General features: G+C 44.3%; 1 protein-coding gene and 1 long non-coding RNA gene across 3 annotated transcripts in view; both read left to right on the forward strand.

Annotated features, from left to right (window-relative positions):
* Window positions 1-22,749, forward strand: part of FRMD4A (FERM domain containing 4A) — a 550,199-nt gene that overhangs the window by 142,116 nt on the left and 385,334 nt on the right. The gene's annotated exons all lie outside the window — the stretch shown is intronic.
* Window positions 1-22,749, forward strand: part of LOC122466806 — a 32,536-nt gene that overhangs the window by 3,825 nt on the left and 5,962 nt on the right. The window lies entirely within an intron of this gene.

A 22,749-nucleotide genomic window follows, 5' to 3' on the forward strand; every position in this document is an offset into this window, starting at 1 on the left:
CCATCTCCTCTGCTATAGTGAAAACTGACTCTCTTATCTAGCACTTTTCAATTATAGATCTCAAAACACTGGTAAGTCTCATTAGCCCCATCTTACAAAAGAAGCAGCTGAGACAAAGGTTAGGAGACTCACCCAGATCGCAAAGCAGGCCAGTAGCAGAGCTGAAATAGAACCAAAGTGTCCTGATTCCCAGTCAGTGCCCTATCCACTGGGCAATGCTGCCTACCCCTGCTCTAGGATGTGGATGACTCCCACAGTTTATTCTCGACTCCAGATTGCATGGCCATGGGACAATCTTTTCTGTGTCCGTTTCCCCATCTATTAAATGGGGATGATCATGCTTGCCTACCTCACTGGTGTGTTGGGAGACTAATTTTATCAAACTGCTTTGAGGGCAATGGATAGAAGAGCCAATATGAGAGCAAATAATTGTTATGCTGCCTTTGTGCCAAAAGTTTTAACTACTAAGATGACTTTGGTTTAAGTTACTTTATTTGTTGGCCTGGATCTTTACATCTAGTCTAAGATTTTTCCGAAGTCTCTAGTGATTTTTAAGTGCCTAACTTATAGATCTCTTAAAATTAGGGTTACCAACTCTGACTGAAGCTATTCCAGGAGATTTCCCCCCCTCCCCCCGATGTAATGTCATTTTCTTAAATATCCTATTAAAATCTCCTGGATTGCTTTCAACAGTCACCGGGAGGACGATGCCGAGTCCAGGAGACTCCAGGCCAATCCTGGAGGGTTGGCAACCCTACTTAAAATGTCGTGCTTGTCAGAAAGTGCTTGGCATCCCAACGTGGGCACCCAAAATGACTTGTCACTTTAAAAAAAAAATCTTAGCAGTGACTTTAACAGTCGTAATATTGCTTTGTGGGTGGAATGGAACAACTCTGAGGAATGGGTCATTTAGATCTTAAGGGTGCAATCAAATAAAGAGAGTTGTGTTGGTTTTTTATTTTTTGACTGCCATAAAATCAGTGCCATGTGGGACGGGCTGTCCGCCCCCACACAAGGCAGAGCAGGTTAAATTAACCTGATAGGCAGCACCTGGGGGAGAGCTAGGGATTCAAAGGCCAATTGGTGAGGAACCCTAGCTGGGCAGGGGCAGGTTGAGCCTGTGAAAGCAGCAAGCTGAGAAGAGAAGGGAGCTCCAGAGGAAGTAGTCTACAGTCACTCCCTGGGAGAGGGATGGGGGAGTTTGGGGTGACAGTCTGCCAAGAAGTTACAGGGAAGTAGCCTATAGTTACTCCCTGAAAGGAGAGTGTTTGGACCAGTAAACCCCAGGGGGGCAGAGGATAGAATAAGGAAGTAACGAGTCCAGGGAAATAGCCACGTGGTCTGGGAGCAAGCCGACTGCAGTTCCTAGGCATAGGGTCCCTGGACTGGAATCCAGAGTAGTGAGCGAGCCCAGGTGAGTTTTTCACATCCCTTGGCAATGTAGTTATATCCGTGTAGGTCGGTAGAGTAGACCTGGCCTTAGTTTTAAGGCACCCCAGGTTGCATTTGTAGTGCTGGCAGTCTCAAAACAACTAAAGCCTCAACCCTGGAGATGACTTGTAAACGAAGCACATTTGACTATATGAAAGTTACAGGCTAGAATAAACACAGACCAAAACACAACATTGTTACAGACTTACCTTTCTGATCAAAAAAATCCTTCTTTACGTGTATTAATAGAGGCGTTCAGAAAGGAATCAGCTAGCCACTTGGAGGGTGGGGGGAGGGATTTATAACTTCACCTTAAAATGAATCCTCTGCTGAGACTGGAACTCAAAACATCATCATCTTCTGTATGTCAGTCTAACCTATCTTCAGTAGTTTTGTGGGTAAAGCACAGGACTAGAACTCCCTCTCCCACGTATTAAAGATAGGGAAACTGAGGCACAGAGGTTATGGGTTCGATTGTGACTTTAGGCCCAGTCCTCACCAAGAGGGTACTGCATGAGCTGCATCACCCTAGGAGTATCCCCAGTAGCACTGGACCTCAAAGACCCCTCTCTGAGTTGCAGTGTGCCCCACTGCCCCCCACTACTTCCTTGTTTGATGGGGAGATGGTAGTTTGCTGGCCTATATCAGTAGCACATTCTACCACCCCATGCACAAGGTTGGCTACACTGGCCAGTGAGTATTGGGGTGGAGCCAACATTATCTATGTCCATCTGCTGTCCCCATTATTCAAAACATATCATGAAAATATAGGAAATTTTCAGGCTTTTCGTTTGGGGTTCTGTACTCTTTCCCGTTTGGCCATTGAAAAAGGGGGGCATGGGAGAAGGGAGTGGGGAGGAAAGAAAATCTGTACATTTTTTCATTTTTGTGGTTTTTGTCTGAATTTGTTTCAAAATATTTTTTCATGGCCCTTTTTATAATGAAAAGATGTTGGCCAGCTCTAGTTAGGAGTAAGCAGGTACACACAGCTCCCACTTACCCTTTCGCAGGCTACCTGGATGTTGGGCCTGCAGGAGTATCTGGGCTGCTCTTACTCTGTTACATGGACTTGTATTCAAAATCACAACTTAGCCCCAAGTAACTTGATTAATGTCATGCAGGAAGTCAGTAGGAGAGCCTGGAATATATTCCAGATCCATGTCTCCTGTTCTGTTAACGTATTCCCAGGACTACGTTGCTCCCTTCTAATGTGGGATTTGTTTTGCTGATACTATGGGTGTAGTGCTTTGGCCTCCATTTGTTAGCATGTGCTATTTAATAAGAGTCTAACAAAATGCAGGAGAAGATGAAGAAGCTGTGAAAGAAAAAGCATAATCGCAATGTAATTCATACTCTTTTTAAAGGCAAACATTGCATTTATAGCAAACAAGCCACGAAAAGAAAAGCAAGCAGGAAAGATGCTTACAGCGTTAAATATTCATTAGTGTTCTACATGCTGCACATTCTAAAAATAAGGTATGTTTCAACATTGCTACAGTAGATGATTGGGATTTTCCCCCCTCCTCTCACAATGCCATAGCAATTCAGACTGCTGGGAAGTCACCGTGGCAACACCTTGATACTACCTTTTGTTCAGCTGATGATCTGGCTGGTCACATGATCCCCGAGCAGCGCGCACACAAAATGTAACACAGCAGCTGATCTTATTGTCCTGTTTAGTGACATAGTGAATATACAGGTCACCATAAGGAAATTTTACAGGGATTTATTTCAGGCATGACAAGACAGGACAGGATCACTGATTGCCACTTCTCTGAAATGTTACTGTATTGTGAATGACTCTCCTTTTATCACAGTGTACGGGTGTATAAAGACAGCTGGATCACCATACACTTCTTGATTAAACACCCCTAGCAAAGACTGGTGTACCAGAAAGGTATTCTTTGATCATATTAATTCTATGGAAGGGTATGATGGTGATTTAGGACTTTGTCCTGCAACACGCTAAGTATTCCTGTGTAGAGTGCATTTCTATCTTCCACTGACCTCAAAGGGGATTGAGAGCTCTCAGCATATTTCAAGACCAAGCTGTCCTTAAAGACCAGACAGTACCACAGAGTTTGGATCCAGATGATCTAAACTTTCCCAGCCTTTCTGGGTGTTTAGAGTTTGAGGATTTGGTTCATCTATTGTCAGGGGTCAACTTCAAAGCTTGGGTCAGTATCTGGATTCACATCCTATCTTTCCCAAAGTTTACGGGTGTTCAGCTTCATTTGGGGGGGCTTCATTCAGGCCCAACTCTGGTAATGGTGAGTAAAGCTAAAAAAAATTACTGGATATTCAAAGAAGCATCAAAGTTGAGATGCTTCTATGATTGGAAAATAGATCCTGCCAAACTAACCTGATATCTTCTGTTGATGAGATTACAAGTTTGGTTGATAATGGTGGTAGTATTGGCATAATATACTTAGACTCTATAAAAAGAAAAGGAGGACTTGTGGCACCTTAGAGACTAACCAATTTATTTGAGCATGAGCTTTCGTGAGCTACAGCTCACTTCATCGGATGAAGTGAGCTGTAGCTCACGAAAGCTCATGCTCAAATAAATTGGTTAGTCTCTAAGGTGCCACAAGTCCTCCTTTTCTTTTTGCGAATACAGACTAACACGGCTGTTACTCTGAAACCTGTCATTAGACTCTATAAGGTGTTTGACTGGTACCACATGACACTTTGAAAACTAGAAAAATATAAAATTAACATGGCACACATTAAATGGATTAAAAACTGGCTAGCTGATAGGTGTCAAAAAGTTGTTGTAATTGGGGGGAATCATCGAGTGTGTGTGTTTCCAGGGAGTCCTGCAGGGAATGGCTCTTGGCCCTACACCATTTAACACTTTTATCAATAACCTGAAAGAAAACACAAAATCACTGATAAAATTTGCAGAAGACCCCAAAATTGGGGGCGTGGTAAATAATGAAGAGGACAGGTCACTGACTCAGTGATCAGGATAGCTTGGTAAACTGGGCACAAGCAAACAATATGCATTTTAATGTGGCTAAATGTAAATGTATACATCTAGGAACAAAGAATGTAGGCCATACCGATGGAATGGGGAACTCTATCCTGGGAAGCAGTGACTCTGAAAAGATTTGAGGGTCGTAGTGTATAAGCAGTTGAACATAAGCTCCCAGTGTGACACTGTGGCCAAAAGAGGTTATTTTACCCTATATTTGGCACTAGTTTGACTGCTGCTGGAATACTGTGTCCCATTCTGGTGCCCACCATTCAGGAAGGATGTTGATATATTGGAGAGGGTTCAGAGAAGAGCCACAAGAACGACTAAAGGGTTAGAAAATATACATTATAGTGGTAGACTCATGGAGCCCAATCTATTTAGCTTAACAAAGAGAAGACTAATGGGTGACTTGATTACAGTCTATATGTACCTATGTGGGGAACAAATATTTAATAATGGGCTCTTCATTCTACCAAAGAGTGCTATAACATGATCCAATGGCTGGAAGTTGAAGCTAGACCAATTCAGACTGGAAATCAGCTGTAAATATTTAACAATGGGAGTAATTAATCATTGGAGCAATTTACCAAGGGTCATGGTGAATTCTCCATCGCTGACCATTTTTAAAATCAGGATTGGATTTTTTTCTCTAAAAGATCTGCTCTAAGAACTATTTTGGGGAAGTTCTATGGTCTGTGTTATACAGGAAGTCAAGTGATCACAATGGTCCCTTTTGGCCTTAGAATCTATAATAAATTTATAAACTGGATTGTATGACTAAATTGCCTGTGATAGACACTGGACTTGATGCAGGAGGTCCCTTCCAGTCCTCTGTTCATAGGACCCTGAAGCATGATCTGGGGTGCTTTTGTCCTGTGACATTGTTGGTGGATTTCTAGTAGGGCTGTTTAGTGCATAGATTGTGTATTACCATGTGTTTGTACGGGGCTCATTGCAATTAGACCTCCTAGTGCTTCTCTAATATTAGTAAATAGCATGGGTTATGTTTAGTGTCTGCTTTTTTTTTTGCAGTTGCTTCTAGAGGAACTAAGCACTGAAGATCCACACAGAGATTCCCTACCCCAAAGAGCTCATAACTCGAATACACAAAGAAAATAAGGAGAGAGACGTTTTACAGACAGGGAACGCAGGTACAGAGAGAGAGAGTGATCTGACCGAGGTCACACAGGAAGCGTGTGTGGCAGAGTCAGGGCTTCCACCCTCATCCGCTGGATCTCAATCCAGCGCCTTAGCCACGAAATCATCCTGCCTTTCCCTAATGAGGACATGATCCCATGGAGTGAGGACAGGGAAACGTCAAGTGCAGCTGGCCTGCTGCTCTCCAGCCTTAGAGCACTGGGTTCCTTTCATCCCATCCTCTTTCCTCTGGGTCTTTCATTTACAAGCAGCACCCTGGAGTGAAACAGACAGGGGCGGGTGTATTCAGCATCCTCCGGAGTTGATACGGCACTCAGCTGCTCGGGAACTGCCTGCGGTGGTGAATAGGGTATTTGAGAAAAAGCATGTTGCTTAAAGCTCTGGATCTGGAATATGGTGTTTAAATAATAACCCCAGAAAATCTTCTGTCTCGCCACACCTGTAATTGTGACGTTTGTCCGTCTTGTTAGCGACTCCGGAGAGTGGTTACTTGTCAGCCACACAAAAGGGGGCGAGAAAATTCAGCTTATTAATAACCCTCCTCATGCTACCGCAGGCAATGCAGAGTCCCGGACCCTCCAGGCTTGTCCCGTGTGACCTGATCCCCGGGCTTGGGCTAAGATCACTTGTCCCGTGCTGAGCGCATTACGTAAGACAGGGAGCGTTTCTCAGCGACTCCGGTACAAATCTGGCTGCAGGCAGCTTATGCAGAGAGGAGGCTGGCGAGAGGAGAGCGCCACCAGGAACGGTGCTCCACGGGGCTGCCGGTTTCAAGTTCGCCAGGTTGGCTGGGTGGCTCCTCGGCTGGGAGGGACGCGTCCCTGTTGGTCATGGGGGAATGACCGAGGACGGGAAGAGGAACTAAACTGGAGGACGGATTGGCATGAGGATCCAGCCCCAATGGAAGGGCTCCTGTCTCCGATGAGAACCAAGGTAGGCGCGGGGAGAGGGGCGGAGGCTGGTTAATGCCTTGGGAAGCTGCTGTCACCCTGGGAAGCGGCGGGGAGGCGCGGGGCTGTCTGGGCGAGCAGGAGACTCGCTCCGCTTTTGTCTCCCGGCTCTTGCAAAACTGCCCTTGGGAAGGCGACTCTGTGGAGACGCGAGCCGAGCCGCGGCAAAGGGAGATCAGCCCTGGCCCCATCGCTCTTTCTCGCCGGAGGGGACCTTTGCCCATGAGTTTTCCTTTCGGGGGAGACAGTCCGCTCTTGACTGGAGTTTCCCACCTGAGCCTCTCGCGTACGGGGTGTGTGTGTGTGTGTGTGTGTGTACAGACACCCAGGGCGCTGGTCCATTGAATGACCACCCGCGGGGCGGGGATGCTGCCGGGGGCCGGGGCGACACTTTCCAGGCGAGGAAAAGCGCCCACCTAGGCAGAGACCGGCGCGTGCTCTTGGCCCGGGTGCGGACCGGACCGGGGCATTTGCCTCCACGCTCTGAAAGAGAAAGCAAAAGTGTTGCGGGTTCCAGGCGCGGTTTGACCGGCGGGTCCCCCGGCTTCTCCGCCCTCCTTAGCGGGGCCGCCTTCCACTCGGGAACTTCGAGCTCCCAAAGTACATTCAGTCGGGGGCGGGAAAGCCCAGTGGGTGGGGTTGGTTCTGCAAAATCTGGTGTGCCAGAAAGGTGTTCTCTGGTCCCTGTCGTGGGATTAAAGGGTACGAGGGGGGACTGAGGACTCTCTCCTGCCACGTGCCAAGTATTCCTGTGACGAGAGCTCTTCTCGCTTCCACGGACCTCGAAGGAGATTCAGGGCCCGCAGCATATTTCAAGACGGGGGTGGTGGATCCCGATCCTACATTACCCAGTCGCTACCGACACATACGGCGTTGGGCGACCCAGCTCCAGTCTGCCGTAGCTTAGCATTGAGAGAACTGGTACAGAATGAGAGTTCTCGGCAGCAGCCAGACTGTCCACCGTGCAAACGATTTAAGGGTGTGTGTGGAGCGGGGGAGAGATGTAAACCCGCTCCCCCATTTCTGCTACCCGGAGTTCTGCACGGATACTCTTACCTTCATTACTGGGTACTTTTAAACCTCTGTTTCCAAGCTTTTACTATTAAAAACACTATACTGCCAACAAAGGGCTACATCATAACCCTGTATCCAAGTGATGATTTGTATCACTGTCTCGCTCCTTTTTTGTTTGGCATGGCAACTTGGGAATGAGGAAACCAATCGGGGCATCCCCATTCCTTGTTCGCGTTAGAGTGTATCCCCTCTGCTGGGCGTGATAAAACAATGTTGCTGACGGCATTTTAGAAAACGAAAGATTCACATGGTAATTTAGGGTCAGGCATCCGCACTTACTATGATTAAAGGTGGATATGTCCATTTCACTTAGTTCTTCTAACGTGTTTTTTAATCAGACGTATTTGCAACAAGATTTCAAAGACTGACAACCGCATCTTCCTTTGCACGGAGGGAAAGTCGGTAACGTTTGGGGTGATGTTTCCATTGTGTGTTCCTGTATCCACCCTTTTGAAATTCTCGCCTTAGGCAAGGTAGCATGGTATTGGTGCGTTATCAGGCTAAGGTTGGAATTACATTTGGATGTGACTAATATCCACACCTGCAGTATCATTTGTGGTAAATGCACACACAGCTCTAAAAATGATAGAGTAAAAGAGCTGGAAATTTAATGCCAGTGGGCTGGCCGCCTAGCCATATATTCGGCTTGTCAATCTAAGTTGCATCATAAATGCAGCTGGAATTTAATAAAAAGAACGAGGAGTACTTGTGACACCTTAGAGACTAACAAATTTATTAGAGCATGAGCTTTCGTGGGCTACAGCTCACTTCATCGGATGCATAGAATGGAACATATAGTAGATATATATACTAGTCTGAAACCTGGAATTTAATAGTAATACTGTTAATAAGACTTCATTGTGACAATTATGTCATCAAGGTTATTTATTGCTCCTTCAGAGGAATCTGTGGGCATTTAGACCCAGACCTCTCGGTCCTGTTGTGTTCTGATAGAATACTAAGGATCAGACTCAGATCTCAATTATCTTGGTGTAAATCCAGAGTAACCCCTTTAAAGACAGATCACCGTTTTGTTTATATTGATGCCAGAGTAACTCCACTGAAGGTATAAGGCCAGATTCTGAACCTGGTTAAATTGGAGTAAATTTGGAGTTTCTCCATGGAAGCTCCAAGATGCAATTACTCCGGAGTAACACCATGTAACAAAGGTCAGAGTCTATATTTAGGTTGGTGTGCAAAAGCAATGTGAAAATTACTTCAAGGTATATTTTTAATTCACATATGTTCTCTCCGAAGTCCTTGCCTAATGGAGAATTGAATATAAATACAATAACCTCACAAAATAAAATCTTACAGTAAATGCAGATAGCTAGAATTTTTCCATTGCATTATGATGAGGTGCAAATGAACATTTGCTTTAAAAATTTAACTTTCCATTTCCTGAAGTCACATACAGATCTATTTCAAATGCTCAAATCTAGAGAGCGCATTTTAAAACAAACCCACACAGAACGCTCATTTGTCTACATGGATAATTAAAAGCAATAGGCCTGCTTCTTACGTACACTAAGTCCCTTTACAGTACTTTGGCAGGGTGAAGGGGCCAAAAAGTGATGTAAACTACATTCACACCTTTCTTTACGCTGTTAGAAAAGAGTAAAGGGGCCTTACTGTGAATGAGATTCTGTTAATTTGAAGATTAGAAACACTCTTCCAATAACAGGTTTCAGAATAGCAGCCGTGTTAATCTGTATCCGCGAAAAGAAAAGGAGGACTTGTGGCACCTTAGAGACTAACCAATTTATTTGGGCATAAGCTTTCATGAGCTACAGCTGTAGCTCAAGAAAGCTTATGCCCAAATAAATTGGTTAGTCTCTAAGGTGCCACAAGTCCTCCTTTTCTCTTCTAATGCTATGCTCCTACGTGAGACTTCAGTCTATTATTTTGCATGGAAGTTATATCTGAGTTTCAGATTCCATAAAATGTTGATCCATTTCGTCACTGAAGCATGCTAGGTTTCTGTATAGCATGGTTACTTAATAACTTAGCAACACTTGAAAATATGTGAGGTAATTTGGACATCAAACAGTAATTGCAGTATACCATGTAATAGACTTCACCAGAGTAAATCATGGGTGCTTAATGCATTTATACCTTAAAATTTGCCTAAATGGCACATAAATATGAGTAAGGTTAAGGCAAAGTATAGTAGTGTGATGGTAAATTAAAATTAAGGCAGCTAAGTGGAATGCACATGTGCACCTTGACTGCATTTTTGTGTCTGATGGCTATATTTCACATGACTTAAAATAAGGGAGTGATGCACTACCACTCTAGGATAATCAGACTTAATTATGACTTTAAATATTACCAGCACATATCAGTTGGATTCTTTGTTCTGCCTAGCATGGTTTGTGTTTCTTAACATATGCAATACTATTAATAGAAATCTTAACAAATGAACACATACAATGGTGATGCAACATACCACCTTAAAAGATTAGGAAGTTGATGGAATACAGCTGGTCTTTAAAAGAAGGAAGAAATGTATAAATATAACTAGACACTCCCTTTTGATTTGTTTTATAATCCTCAAGCACTCAACAGTTCTCCTTAATCCTCAATGCGCTGCCTTCAGTGAATTATACTGGCATAAGAATTTCAGTAATTTCAGTTTCTCTGCAGCTAACACATGCCAATGTATGCTACTGAATTTGCAATGAGCACCTGGCTTGAACCATGCAAAATTGGCTAACTGTATTATTTTTCTCCTGGGGAAGCATGGGTTTGCAAAGGGGGAGGGGGAATTATCAAAGCAATATGTTTTCTTTGGACTGACTGAAAGAACTTTTGAGTGAACTTTTCATCTGTTCACAAATGTATGCAGAGGGTAAATGGAGATTAATTACCATTGAATTGACTAAGCATTGCATCTAGAGATAATGAATTTTTAGTGTTTTGTATACAGAGAATTCAGCTAGGGAACTCAATAAATACTGTGTGCAATGTGTAGATAGAGCTCTCAATGGGGCTGGTCTCTATTATTGAATCTTATTAACTTTATCTGTTTATTATAGGTTCTTGGGATTAGCAAATTCCCATGGTGTTACTGTTTTTTGTTGAACCTTTCTTGGGGCTGCATTAAAGACTCTTTATTTTTCAACCACTAGATCACTCCTTCTGAGTGGTTGAATTACCTCTTGTGTATTCTATAGATAAGTTCATTCCTTACGAAGCAATGTTGATAAGCCCTGGAAGATATTGCATCCATGTTCTGCCTTACTTTGACAGCCATTGGATGATGGAGTCACTGGGCCATTGAGATTGATGGCGGGAAATGGGAGGGGGACTTCTGGAGTAGAAAATGACCAACCAGCTCTACTCAGTAGTTAGAGGTCTTGGATGTCTGATTACTGTATTTTTTTTTTTATTGTCTCCTCTTGATGTGAACTGAAAAATGAAGTTTTCAGAAACAATAGAGAAGCTCTGGTGTGCATTTTTTTTTTTGTCCTAACAAATTTTCTTTTAAGCTCCAATCCATCAAATCACTTGAGTGTGTTCTTAACTTTAACCTCAGCGGGACTGCTCATGTGTTTAAAGTTAAGCATGTGCATAACTGCCCTGGTGAATCGGCGTTAAGCATTTTTATTCTATCTTTAAGAATTACATGAATGTTGTAGTACAAGATAGGGGAATCCTTCATGTAACTTCTGCATGACGTATTAACATTGACAGGTCACCGTGTGGGCCCAGTTTTCCGACAGAACATGCACATCGCTCCATTGGAAACTCAAATCACATAATAAAGGGGCACTTGTACATCTAAATTTGGGTGTCCTATTTAGATATCTACCTATGAAAATTGGGCACTGCTAGTGTACAGAGGGTGGAATTTTCTCAGTCACCTAAGGGATTTGAATATCTAGCTTCCACTAACTTCTATTGGGCATTGAGCATCCAAAGCTCTAAACTCCTCCCCCTGCCACCAGGTATGTTATCCATGTATAAGATATAGTAGGTGATCTGCAAAGTGTCAGTAATATCTGAGGGTAGTACAATATTCTGTGTAACAACTTAGAAGGATGCCTCTGTCTCTCACTGTGGGGTTAATGATGCTGTGTGTGTGAGATGTGCTGACATTGTAGATAGTAAAGTATAATTCAAAAAAATAATGAAGAGCTAGGTCTGTCTTTATTAATCATAGTGTTACACATGTAGGTGTTGTATGGGTGTTACCAAAAGCAGAATTTAGCTTCATATTTGAATAGATCTTTCCTATAGAAAAGTTAGGGTGCATTTTAAAGTACGAGTAGAATATAAAAAGGGGAGGTGGTGTCTATTTCATAACATTTTTTCAGTCAATATAGTGTTACCTGATTGGTTTTGCTTCACGTTTTAAAAAATGGAAAAAAATCAAATTACAAGGTGGGTTTTTCTTTTCCTTCCCCAATCCTGCTTTGTATCCGTGCAGCATGGTATTGTATCTGAATGTCTGAACTGCTACTGCACTTGGGCACAATGTCAGCAAGCGTGCATTGTTTAGAATATATAGTAAACCATTGCTGCATATCTTGGGTAGGAACTGGGCCACTGTATTGCTGGTAGAGATGGTTGTTTATATTGAAAAAGATCCTAGTCGTGTGGGGCGGGACAAACCCATGACGAACCAATCCCTTTCTCAAAGAGCTTTCTAGCTAAAAAACAGGGTGAAATCTTGGCCCCTGGAATTTTGACATTGGTTTCTCTGGGAACAGATTTCCCCACCAAATCTGATACCTTACTTGCTTTGACTAGCACCTCACTCCACTAATAGTCCTATTGAAGTCACTAGGATTAGATTTAGGTACTGTGAAGCTAAAGCAAGAGTAATCTAATCTAGCCCTAAATAAGAACAAGATGTAATAAGAGGGTATGGAACACAAAAGAGGAAGAGCGACAAGGGTAGGACACCTGGTTGCATATCCAGTTAGCTTACTGTACAATGTAGAGGCTTCAAGGCTTTTCAATAAGTGGTGAAGGATCTCGCTGAACGGCTACCTACCCTAGTCATTTCAGTAAGCAGTTTACCATGTTTGCCTGTCTGCGAATAAAGAATTAAAATTCTTCCCACTGTGAGACATGAATCATAAGGTTACATAGGTATCAGTTGTGAATGGTCTTAAAGTCAGTACTGCTGTAAAACGGAAAGCTAAGAGGAAGATAATGCCGGAAAAATCATGGTCCATTCATGATGATAGTAAAGCACTGATCTATGGAGGAAAACTGACTGCACAGCTCTCTGGGCTGTAAGGTCATGCTGAAGGAAATTCTTGGCAGGTCACAGTGCTGTGTGCTTAAGCCAGTTGTTTGTGAATACTTGGCATGCACTAAAGTACTTGCATAATGCAGGTTTCACAAACAGTGGGCCTGATCCTTTGCTAATGCAAATCAGTTTAGCTCAGGGGTCTCAAACGCACGGCCCAGGTACCTCCCCCGAAGCTCCCATTGGCCGCGATGCCCCATTCCTGGCCAATGGGAGGTGGTGCCTGGAGGCGCAGCCAGGGCAACACACAGACCCCTGTGCCCCCCCTCCTCACAAGGTCCCAGCCGCTTCCCGGAGTGTTGCGGGGGCAGGGCAGGAAGGCAGGGAGCCTGCCCTGCCCCTGGTACTTGCCAGGCTGGAGCCTGCTCCCTGAATCCCTCCTGCAGCCGAACCCCCTGCCACACCCCTCCTGCAGCCGAACCCCCTGCTGCACCCCTCCTGTACCCCAACCCCCTGCTGCACCCCTCCTGTACCCCAACCCCCTACTCTGAGCCTCCTGCCGCACCCTGCACCCCTCCTGCACCCCCTGGGGGCAGGGAGGGGGCAGAGTTGGGGTGCGGATTTCCGGGAAGGGGTTGGAATGGGGGCTGGGAAGAGGTGGGGCAGGGGTGTGGCCTCATGGAAGGGGTGGAGTGGGGTTGGGGCCAGGGCAGCGGTGGGGAGGGGGTCAGTGATGCGGCCCTCGGGCCGATGTACTAGTCCTCATGTGGCCTTGTGGTCATTTGAGTTTGAGACCCCTGGTTTAGCTCCAGGGATTTCAAGGGTACTCAACAGATTTATGCTATCTGAGCATGTGCCTCATAATAGTTTCACTGGCTTTTTGAGTGTGTGCGCACACAGACAAACATTGGTCAAGGAAGGTCTAGGTATACTTAATCCCGCTTCAGCATGCGGGGCCGGAGGGGGGGAACTAGATGACCTCTTGAGGTCTCTAGCAGCCCAACATTTCTAGGATTTTGTGTAGGCTGACCGGATAGCAAGCATCAAAGGAGGTGGGGATAATAGGTGCCTATGTGAGAAAAAGACCCAAAAATTGGGACTGTCCCTATAAAATCAGGACATCTGGTCACCCTAATTTTGTGTGTTATATAGGCTTTAATCCCAAAGCATGTCTGTGTATATCAGTAAACTTGAACGTCCATTGCATTTATCACAATCTCTAAGCATGTTACAATTTTAAGGCCCACATTTTAACAAACTGCAATTAAAATATCTTCTTAAAAAAACAAACTTCCAAAAGTCTTGCCAGACCCAGCATAATCACCTTCATAGCCCAGGCATAATCACATCATCCAGCTGCCATGAAAGACTACTTCACTTCATAGCTTCCAGCATAATCACCCTCTATTTCTACTGAATCTCCTTCCCCTCAGTCCTCCTGCACAGGAAAAGCATGAGAAAACAGATTGCTTTTGCAGCAGGTCATAAACTAGCAAATCCCAGCTCCAATGAACCAAGGCAAGAAGCCAGATCTTTAGCCATGGTCTTCTCACTGAGAGTGTCCAGATCTCAGCCCCTCTTCTATACCAGGGGCTGTTAGCTCAAGTGTTTGGGAGGATTGCATCTGCCACAGCATTGCACAAAGGTAGAGGCAGTCTCTCAGGTAGATCTTCCCTAATTACATGCTCAATCAATTCCGGTGATTTAAAGCAGTGAGCTAATTAAAAGGGAAAACATTAGTGTTTCATCTAAGGCTGGATCTCTGAATTGCTGGGTTTGGAGTAAGATTGTGGAAGTGAGTTTTTTTAAAAAAGCAGGCTTTATTAAGAAGAGATTAATTCAGGTTGGATAAGGGGAATCCTGTCTGATGCTATAGAAATTCCCTGCCAATGATTCCAATGGGACTACTCAGGTGAGTAAGGGCTCTGTGATCTGATCCACTAGGAGTATCTGAGGTATAAGGGTATACTCTGCATAAGTAAGGATGGCACAGTCTTGCCTGTAATGTTTTGTGGTCCTTGGAAATGGATTGGGTGAGATGGAAAGTTAAAAAGCACTAGAAGTTTACTGAATTTTATCTATCTCCTTATTACATCACCCTGTGATGGAGCTATATAAACCCCATGTAGGCTGAAAAGGTTAATGAATTGTGCTCACTGCAATCAGCCCTGCCTGCTACACCTGTGGGTGGCAGGCCTGTAGGAAGGGGGATGAAAAGGGGAGAGCTGGTGCAGTTGTAGCTGACCAGGAAGGAGAACAGATAAACTGCTCTCCGTTGAGAAGAGAAGCCTGGCTGGAAACCACACCTGAGAAACTGAGGCAGAGTAGCTATGGCAGGGCTCTGTGCTGCAAGGAGGTGCATGGGGCAGAGATGGACCCTAGCACCTTAGTAATAGTATTAATCCTCACATGACTATCAAGTACAAAAGTGGTATCTTATCCCCATTTTACAGATGGGGAACTAAAGTATTTGGTTAAGTTTGTAACTGAGCCAGGAATTAAACCTAAGTCTCAAGTCCTAGTCCCATCTTCTATCCACTAGACAATCCTTCCTACACATGGACTGCAACTATAAGTATAAAATTAATATGTTGGGGGTGACCCTCTGTGACAGGGTGGGGACTCAGCAGCACAGCACCTCCTGCTGTTCACTCTGGGAATTAGCTCAGTTCATGTGGAGTGCCCTCTGCCAGTGGTGTCCCGTCCAGCTCTCACCCTAGATTGGCATCTCGACCTGCGTTGCTCCCAGCTTGCAGCATCCTCTTCAGGACACTGCTCTGGTCTCACCCCCGGTTTTGGTGTTACCAGTAGTCCTTCTCTTCGCCCCAGCCACAGTAGCCAACTACACCCCAAAGTCTAACCCCTTTTGGCAGGGGTCTGGTGCAGTCCATGATGGCCACTCCTAACAGCCAAGTGGAAGTGCAAGGGGGGGGACCCAGGCCCACCCTCTACTCTGGGTCCTGACCCAGGGACCCTTTGGTGGCAGCCTTCCTGCCTGCCTTCCTTCTCTCCCTTTGTCCATCTCTCTCCCTGGGCCGTTTCCCCTTTGGCCCCTTGGCACCGGCTAGTCCCTTTTTCTCAGAGCCCCCAGCCCAGCAGGTACCCAACAGCAGTCCCCATCCCCTTCCGCTGCGCTGTCCCTGGTGCTAGTCTCCTCACACAGGAGACAGCTCTTCACCCCCTGAAGGCCTGGGAGAGACTGCCTACTGCTTTCCTGGGCGGCCTTTATATAGGGCCTAGCCTAGCCCTGATTGGCTAGTTGTAATACTGGCCCTGATTGGCTCTCTAACAGGCCCTCCCTGATTGGCTGCCGCCTTGCGCAGATGCTCTGGCCTGTTGTAGCCCAATCTGGCATGGGGGTGGGGCACTGCCCCACCACACCCTCCTTTGTGAATGTACAGGTGATTTAAGCACAATACTCTTTCCACTGCTGTTTTTCCTTCTCAGTGGTTTACATGTGTACATCTATTGGGGTGGGGGGGAAGAGTCTTGGACTATGTGGTTTCCCACAATACAACTGTTTCAAAGCAGAGTTGCACACAATTTATTATCTCTTAGGCCCGACCTTGCTCCCATAGAAGTCAGTGGGAGTTTTGCTATCAAACCCAGTGGCATCAGGATCAGGGCTTTAATTAAGACATCCCATCAGTACAAGAAAATCTGTTAGTACAATTTTGTCCCCTCATGCCTGGTAGGGGAAATGGACTCAAATGGAGAATCAACCTGGTGTTTAGGGGGGAGATTAGGAGTTCCAGAGGAGGCATGAGCTCCCCAAGAGATGTGATAAAGGGATACCCAATGCCCGAATCTCACTCCTGTTCCTGCCAGCTCTGTCCAGTTTTGCATCTTCTCCAGCCAGCTCCAGGCCCCTTAGCGAGTAGAAGTTGATGGTGGATTGTGGTGATTAGAAAACAGGAAGTGTTCCCCTTGGAAAATTTTCAACCCAAAATGGGAAGCTAGTATGAGATTGAGATTGTAATGAAAGACTGCATCATAATGTGTATGCACAAAGGCACCGAATTAAGATTGCAAGTGAATGGCCAATGTGAATAACCATGAATAATCATTGGGCCAGGACAAGAGAGAGGACCACCAGGCCATAGAGACAAAGGGCATGCACCTAAGGTGACCAGATGTCCCAATTTTTATAGAGACAGCCCCGATTTTGGGGTCTTTTTCTCACATAGGCACCTATTACCCCCACCTCCTGTCCCGATTTTTGACACTCGCTGTCTGGTCAGCCTACATGCACCTCAGGTGTAGAAGTCCCAAGTTCAAGTTCCTGCTCCACTGGCTATTTAGATATAAAAAGTGGAACAGCTTCAACAGGAGAGGTTGAATGATAGCCCAGTAGGTAGGGCACTCTCCAGGCAATGTAGGAGACCCAGCTCTAAACACCTTCTCCACATCAGATAGAGGCAGGAAGTGAACCCCTGCTCTTGCCTGCCAAGAGAGTACCTTAACCTCTGGGCTACAGGCAAGCTACTCCTCTTCCTGCATTTCACAAATTGTGTCCACCTTCGCTTTTGCCAAAAATGCCCCAGATCAATACAAATGTCAAGTTACAAAACGATTCAAAAAGTTTTTTTCAACTTCTTGATTTGCCGGAAATTTTGAAAATCGTTCATTTTCTGTTTGACCTGAAATCAAACTTTTTTTTATTTCGATTTGGAACTGCCAGTAAACCAAAACAGCCATTATTTGCCCAGCTGTATTTGGGAGTACCCCCTACCTGATAGTGATGTGTGAGCAGATGTTAATAGTTTTATCAAAGGAAAAAAATGTCCTAGTTCTTCCAAAGTATAAGTAAATAGTTGTTGTTGTTGTTTTGTTTTTCCTATGGCTGAAGTGATTATCGTGGAGTTTGCATATGTGGCCTTCCATGTTTGAAGTAACTTCTTTATAAACTATAGTATTCCATACAAAAGCCTATATCTAACTAGTTTCAGAGTAGCAGCCATGTTAGTCCGTATTCGCAAAAAGAAAAGGAGGACTTGTGACACCTTAGAGACTAACCAATTTATTTGAGCATAAGCTTTCGTGAGCTACAGCTCACTTCATCGGATGCATACTGTGGACTAGTTTGTTTACAGTAAGTTGGTGGGACAGTAGACAAATCTTTCTAAAACTAACCCAACTTATTTTGTATATTAGTTTTTTAAAAAGACATTTTAATCTTTGTACAATAGTGGTTATTCTGTCTTTATTGAATCACACACATTTTCTGGTGGTATTCACTACCTTGAGTGATAGTTTTCTAAGTAGCATGCACAATTTTGCTACCAAGGTAAAATGTCAAGGAGATCAAGCAGAAAATGTGACCTTTATTCATTGTTCTATAATCTATGATGAGCTCTTCTGGCGTTCTAAATATATTTTTTTGCTTAGTCTACAGCTTTATCCCAGAGGAATAGGTTGGGTTTTTTTTAAAGGCATTCTTGACCGGATAGTAACTCTGTTCCGGTGCTTCAGAGACCACCAGCAGAAGCACCACTAATTAACTAAGAATTATTCAAGGTATGGCGGTGTTTCTTGTGGATACAAAGGATAAAGGGAAGGAGGAAGTGGAGGTAAAAACAAAAGAACGTCTGAGATTACACCACATGGGCAGATACTCTGCTGGTTTAACTCCATTAAAGTCAGTGGAGTTATACTAGCAGAAACTTGGCCAGAGACTGGCTGAATCAAAGGAAGGATAGAATTGATTCTGTTGATCATTTGTGGCCTTAAAACACTGTGGTGGAAGCCACAGAAAAGTAGGTAGACTCATAAACGGCCCTTCATTGTCTCTATCTGATGACCAGGTTGCACAGAAAAGCAAATACACATTCATTTGTCTTAGGCAGACTGTGCTTATGTTCTTAATGTATTTGACAAGCAATGCATAACTCTAGCCCATATCAATAACTTTGTACACATGGTACATACATGATACAAGAATATTAATGATCACTGAGTTTAGTTTGCCCGTGATGTATTACATGCCCCGTGTAGGGTATAAGGTGTAGTGAGTACAACAGGCTGCTGAGTTCCTGACACAGTAGTGAACACCCCAAAGTGCCATGTCTGTGGGTGGGGTGGGGGGGTGTAAAGATTATACATTAAAAACTATTAATCTTAGAAATGTTTGGGGAAAGACTGAGTTACCAGTTAAACCTCCCCAGAAGCAAATCTGAACTCTGTTCATTTACATATGTTGGATGGAATTTATCTGTTCTTCTGCTCCATAAAAGATAAGTTCAGTACTTATCCTCCAACCCCAGAAATGTCTGGCATGTGTGCTGCTTCCCAGAGACAGGCAATACTTAGAGACATATGCAGCTGGAAGGCAGAAGGAAGTGGAGTAGGTGTAGTGCTACCGGGAGGGGGAGCATTATTATACAAATATCGGACCTCTCACATCTTGCTACTCACCTGAGGGTTCTCTGTCACCCTCACTTCACCTTCACATAGGCTGGATTTTTGCCTAGTTTGAACAAGATTGTAACTAGTTGTGGGCCTTTCATTTGATTCAGCATTCAACCTGTTACGATGATGGCAACCCTCCTAATGTAACCACTGGTACTGAAGCCCCTACAGCGATCACTGTCGCGCTTTGGCACAAACCCCTCCGCTGCTCTAAATGGATGTAGTTCCGTGAGTCAATGGAGTGACCCTGATTTTTACACCAGCTGAGGATCTGGTCCTTGGGTGAAATTATGCCCCTATTTGGGTGTTCTGTTTGGGGGGGAGTGAGAGAGAGCAGGAGGGAGCAAGCTTTCCTTCTGAAACCCTGTAGTAAAGTCAGGCAGCAGCTAGAAGCATAACCTGCCTTCCACCTGCACAATGGAGGTGGAAGCCATTAGCATTGCTAGTGGGGGGAGCATCTGGGCAGGGGGGAGCATCTAGGTGGGACGATGTCTGTTTCTTTCTTGTGTGCCACAATGGCGCCTCAGATCTAATAAAGGACACCTTGCCCTGCATCCCCCAGAAGCACCATGGGGATATAATGCCTCTTCCCACCAGCATTCCCCACCCTATGCCACCACCTCATTCCAAATGCCCCTCAGCCTCAACCGAGGCATAGCTGAGCCCTCTGTCATACAGGGAATAATGGTTGACCTCCATGGGGCTACGCCGATTTGCACCAGCTGAGGATCTGCTCCAAAACATGTAGTCACATGGAGGGGAAGAGGAAGAAGAACTTCTGTGACTACTCAGAGCTTCAACCAAGGAACCCTGTACTCCTAGTAGTAGCTTCTAATCACTTGGAAGTGCACAAATGCCTGCAGAATATTAAGCAGTAGATCCACAGCTGCTGAAAATTGCCATACTCCCTTTAAGCCCATGAGCAATGATGACGTGCATTAGCCCCTAAAAGTTGACCTTTTGATCAACACTTTGCTTTCATCAGGGTTAAGAAGTTGATGAAGCCCTGCTCTGAATCTTGTCCATGTGCGTAAGTGAGGAATGGTCTTCCTGGTTAAAATAATTCCTTGATGAAATGCTAATGGTCTTCTCACCCGTACACAGAGAACATAGGATTGCAAGGGAAATACTGTTGAAGTAATACACTCCAAAGGATAATGCACTATACACTTCTGCTGAAGTCTCCCACAGCATTTTCTATAAAATGAAAAATTAAAAGCGTTGAGGGCCTTCCCTTAATTATACGGCTCCTGTCCAATATAAGTGCACTGACAAATCAAATGCAATTGCTGGTATATGTGCCGAAAATATTAATCAGGAACTTAGTTGGTATTAGTGTGGATATAACATGTAATTCCATAGGAAAATCCACTGTGATTTGGAATTAACCCTCTGGTACCAGGATTTTCTGGCTTGACATGCTAATGCACAGTGCTAATGATGGGCTCTCCAGACCTGCCTGTTCCAAGGGATTAATTAATAGCACCATGTGAAAGTATTACACAATTTTTGCAATAAGGAAAAAAGGGGCAAAGGATTGTTTTGCTGAATGGGGATATTGGGGCTTGTGAGAAAGCTGAGGTGGCAGTAGTATAATAAAAATGCTTCTTACCAAAGCACAAACAAATATCCAAGTGTCTAGGATATCTTTAAGAAAATGAATAAAAATCATATACATGAATAAAAGTGTGTGTGGGGGGGGAAATAAGTGTCCTTGTCTTTGTGCTCACTGCTTTCATATGGGAATGGTCTGCTTTGTAATGGGTTTGTTGAGGCTCTGGGAGAAACTGTCTGGGGGCCAGGGACATGCTTTCCATAGCTGAAAGCTGATCCTTTTAAAAACTCTGCTTACCATTCAGAATGCACCTGTATGAAAAGGGCACTGCGCTTTGAATTGCACTTTGAACGAGTCACACAGAAAACTCTCTCTAAGGGCCAGCCCAGACTTTATCCTAATGCTGGACAAGACTTGATTGAGTTCAGAAGGGATTTTTCTTTTCCTTTTTAAGCTGGAATTCTAAGCTGGCTAAGAGGGTTTTAATGCATCTCTCCAAATATTCTTCTGAAAGGAACACATCTCTGGAAGAAGTATGCCTTAGTCGGGCAGTGCAAATATCACTCCCTCAATCTCTCACCAACATGCTTCTACCCTGATCTGGAGGGACTCCACCTCTAAGACTGAGAAGGTAGTTCATGGCCAATTCAGTTATTGGCTTCTCTGAGCCTGCCAGTCCCTGCTGCTGTTGTACTGATAGTTTTGTGACGGAAATGCTTTATAGCAATGTGCCCATTAAGAACTGGAGAAAGTCATAAGTTCCAAGGCCAGAAGGGACCATTGTGATCATATAGGCTGACCTCCTGCGTAACACAGGCCATACAGCATCCCCAGAATAATTCCTAGAGCAGAGCTTTTACAAAACATCCACTCTTGGTTTTCAAAACTGTCAGTGATGGAGACTACACCATGACCCTTTAACTTGTTCCAATGGCTAATTATTCTCTACTAAAAATGTACGCCTTATTTCCAGTCTGAATTTGTCTACTTTAATATAATCCAATGGCTGGAAGTTTTCTCACCTAGACTGAAGATCCCATTATTAAATTTTTGTTCCCCATGTAAATACTTATAGATTGTAATCAAATCACCCCTTAACCTTTTCTTTGTTAAGCTACATAGATAGACTTAAGGAACTCAGTCACTATAAGGCATATTTTTTAATTCTTTACTCATTCTCTTGGCTCGTCTCTGAACTCTCTCCAATATTTCACCACTCTTCTTAAATTGTGGGCACCAGAACTGGACACAGTATTCCAACAGAATTGCATCAGTGCCAAATTCAGAAGTAAAATAACCTCTTTACTCCTACTTGAGATTCCAGAGCTTATGCATTCAAGGATCGCATTAGCCCTTTTGGCCGCAACATTGCACTGGGAGCTCAGCTGATTATCCACCACAACCCACAAATCTGTTTCAGAGTCCCTGTTTCCCAAGATGAGAGCCCCCCATCCTGTAAGTATGACCTATGTTCTTTGTTCCCTAGATTATACGTTTACATTTAGCCATATTGAAATGCATATTCTTCGCTTATGGCCAGTTACCAAGTGATCTGGATTGCTGTCAGTGACATTTTAGTGATGACCACTGGACATATGTACAGTATGGGTGGCCAAAGTACAGCCCACAAGCCTACCCTGGTCTGCAGCCTCCAAAATCCTTAATGTGGCTCTGTAGCCCTTGGAGACTACAGGTCCTAACATGGACTGTTCTGCCTTGAACCAAGCAACCTGCATCTTGCTTCAAGATGAAACGTATGCTGGGACCTGTAGTCCCTGCAGGATACACATGGCTAGTAAAGAAGAAGGTGGCTGCAATCTGCTTAGTTACATGTGAATTAAGCGCAGCCCTTTGGCTTTTGTCATGCAGCAGTTAGACAATGTTTGACCAAAACTAATGTACAATGTGAATTCAGAAAGTTTGACTATGTATTAACTAACTTGGAATCCTAGATGGAAAAGTTCATTCCTACATTAACCCTACAGACGCA

This window comes from Chelonia mydas, chromosome 1, assembly GCF_015237465.2.
Source record: "Chelonia mydas isolate rCheMyd1 chromosome 1, rCheMyd1.pri.v2, whole genome shotgun sequence".
NCBI lineage: Eukaryota > Metazoa > Chordata > Testudines > Cheloniidae > Chelonia > Chelonia mydas.